We start from the raw sequence: 3,643 nt of genomic DNA on the forward strand, positions 1-3,643 counted from the left end.
CTGTACACCTAAATGGTTTCCTGGGCATAATCAATGTCAAATCTTTCGCAAAGAGACTCAATCTCACTTTCTCCATACAGTGTAGGTAGCTCATCGGGCCAGTAGTGCTTATATAATACTTTCAGTTTGGTAATTAGTTTCTCATGCTCCCTCCTGTAGGCAGCATACAATTTCACAAATTGCCTGCTAAGCTGTGAAAAGCCTGTCCTGGATGAATCTTCTTGTCACAGGGTTTTTTTCTATGTGAGATCACACCCCAAAACATTTTCTCTGCTATGGCTTTCCTCACACAGTGCAAAATATTTCCCTTGCTTTTCTACCATTGCTTTGAACACAGATCTTTAGCGGCAGATAGCTCAGTGTGCATCAATGATTTTACAATTGTGTTGTTGCTATTCGAGAGAGAACTCAGATGACTCCTGCAGCACATCATACCTCATGCCAAGACTACTGATGACTTGACCCAGTGTTAACCGCTTTCTTAGACCTGAGTAAGTGTTGCGCTGTCCCAAGAAATGTCATTAGCTGCCAAAATGAAGTGCTTATACAGAGTTGAATACATATTCCAAGTAGCCCCCTCTGTTCTAAAGCTTGATGTAACCCATTGACTGTCTAACACTCAACCTGTTTTGCAAAGCTGAATGTCAGGAGCTTCAGCTCACTCTTTTAGCTATAATTGATTTTTCCAGATGTACTATAAAATGAATATAACTTGTCTAGGAAGCTTTTATGTGATTTGTAGTTTCAACTTCTTTCATTACATCATTGACTGCATACTGTAAATGATGGGCAGAGCAGTCCCATCCTATAATATTGGGAAATGTCAACAAGTCTTGCAACCTCTTCACAATACCAGTAGTGTGCCCAGACATCACTGAAGCTCCATCACAAGCACTGCTACCCGGCTCTTGGTGAGCAAGTCTTCAGTTATAGTAATCTTTTGGACAATAAACCATTCCATGTTCCTCTGGAAGAGGGATCATTTAGCTCAACAAGGTCTACAAATACATTAGCAGGAGACTGCATCCACGTGTACACAACTAAAACGCTACTCTTGTTTACTGCAGTAGTTTCATCAGGTAAAAGACTCACTTCAGGAACAAGCACAAAGATTTGGGCAAACAACTTCTCCATGTCAGAGGAAATGTGATGTTGAAAGTTAGAGCATGCCACGTTTGAATGCAAAATCCACACTAGGTCCAGTCCATTCAACTGCCGGCAGTCAATTTTTTTTCTTTAAAACCATACGAAGGGCTGCGTGTCACTTCTTTATAAGCAGTACAGAAGGTTCTTCTGGCTGTTGTAGGAGTTTGAGCAGACTGGGCATTTGCAGCTATTTGCAACAATGTGTCTTTTTTTTTTTTTTTTTTGCCTGCTCCAAACTATGAGAAGCTGCTACCTGTGACTTAGTTTGTTCATGTTTTCCTATCTTTTTTCAGAGTGCTTTTTGTTATACTGGGACCAGAGGGGCTGACACTAGCTTCTATCCATTCTTTAGACAACTTCATTCCTGCAGATTTTTCAGGACCCAAGTTACTGACCTGCTGATATACCTGGCAACAGAGATTTGATCTGTTGATAACTAATCACAGTTTCTTATTCTGGAAATATTAATTTGTTTTTGTTGGGGGGCCATCCTGCAGGAACGAAATCTGTTGTGAGCTGCGACAGGTTCAGCTAATTCATCGTCTTTGCTATCAGTGCTCTGCGTTTCAGAATCACTATCAACAGAAACGTTTTCTGCACCATTTTCAGTCTTGTGAGCTTGCTTTTCTTGTGTAGGGCTGATGCCGACATATGCAACTGATGTACATGGTGAATCTTCTGTTTCTTTTCTGTGCCTTTCATCAGTCTTTTATCTTCCTTCTCCTGCTTACTAACTGGCTCATTTGCACTAGTACCTGATTTAGAAAAGTAGAACCATATTTTCTTCTGACCTTGGGATGTCATGACAGTTGACCATACATATCGCTTCAGCAAAATGATAGAAAACTGATGGATGCTGGGTAGAAACACTTATGCATGCAGCAGTAGATGCTTCCATGTCAGCTGCCTAGTAACAAAAATAAACATACCTGGCAGCAAACCTTCTCTATCTTCAGCTTACATGAGAATTTGCAGAATGGTTAGATTGTGTTGAGAACTTTAAGTAAATATTGGCTTATTATACACATGCCTGACTGAAAATGTTAAATTCTTAGGCAGCATTCAAGGGAGGGAAATAGTATGAGATTTTTAACTTTCATAACAGAAGAGGTGCTAGGGCTGAACTCCAGCAAACCCCAGCACAAATTAAGCTGTGCAGAAGGGAGCACTAGATCAGTGTTTCTCAACAACCAGTCTGTGGACTGGTGCCAGTTCCTGAGATCTCCCTGACACAGTTTAGGAAGGCAGCAAGCCAGGCCCTGGTATCGAAAAGGTTGAGAAACACTGCCCTAGGTTATCTCGTGTGACATGCCCAAGGTCACATGAGAAATCTGTGATGGAGCAGAGAATCAAAACTGGCTCTCCTCAGTCCCCGGCTAGCACCTTAACCAATGGACCATCCTTCCTCACCTCTAATTTATTGTATTTGAACTGAACACAGAATGGGCACTGCCCTTGCAACAGGCATAATGTGCTCTGTATAAGCACTTTGCCTACGTGTAAAGGTTTAGTCTGCTAAACCAGAATGCCATTATCTCCTTTCAGGAACATAAGTCCCATATTTGTTAGAGTGCCCCCAAGGAACAAGGGAGTCCATGGGTGAGAGTCAGCAAGAGCGTAGCTGAGTATTAAGTGCTCGTGTTTTGGCATAATGCTGAAAGCAACTCTAGCATGGCAGCGCAGTAGAAGTGCACAAGCCTGAGGCTTCTGACACAGAGGAGTAAATCAGTTTAATGTGAATGTTCATTAGCTATTGTGTTACGATACTGACCATCTTATTAAGACCTTTAAGTTTCTTGGTATTCAGTTAATCATTCAGTGACTCCTTACAAAGGACAGTCACAGCAGCATCCCCTCCCGCAGGAGTAATGGTAGGGAGTGGAAGAGACCATATTAAATGTCCTCTTTGGTTTTTCTTGACTGAATTGTATTAAATGTTTGACACTGTACTCAGATTGACAGGAGAAGGACTCTCATCAGAGCAGTGGCTGCTCTTCCCTCCCAGCACCTCCCCACCCCTGGGTCTGGAAGTAGCCCCCAATAAGGAATCTCCTTATGTCCCCTGGACTCTCACCTACACAGGTGAATTTCAGGATTCAATGCCACAGACATTAACTTTCCTCAGATGTTTCTTGCAGACTGGTCACAGTGTTTCTCCCCTCCCCTCCATTTTCGGGGGGGTGGAAGGAGCAGGAAAGGAGAGCAGCTTGGTGCAACTCCTAACCTCAGGCTGCAGCCATTTTTCTGTGTGGCTGTCTATGCTGTGGAGAAGGGCACGGAGAAGAGAGGTATCCTCCGAAGACACTTTCCCCTACTGCATAGCCCAGCTACAGCATTGTCTGTGGATATGCTCCCCTCTGCACCACACAACTGGGGGGCCAAAGGTGGCAGAGCTTCTGAGTTCCACTCCAATCTTGATGGATGTTATTAATTTTCCATGGAATAAATTTGGTCTCTCAGCTCGGTTTAGACTCAGGCTCAGGTTGATAAATCTTAC

The sequence above is a fragment of the Chelonia mydas genome, chromosome 5, assembly GCF_015237465.2.
Source record: "Chelonia mydas isolate rCheMyd1 chromosome 5, rCheMyd1.pri.v2, whole genome shotgun sequence".
NCBI lineage: Eukaryota > Metazoa > Chordata > Testudines > Cheloniidae > Chelonia > Chelonia mydas.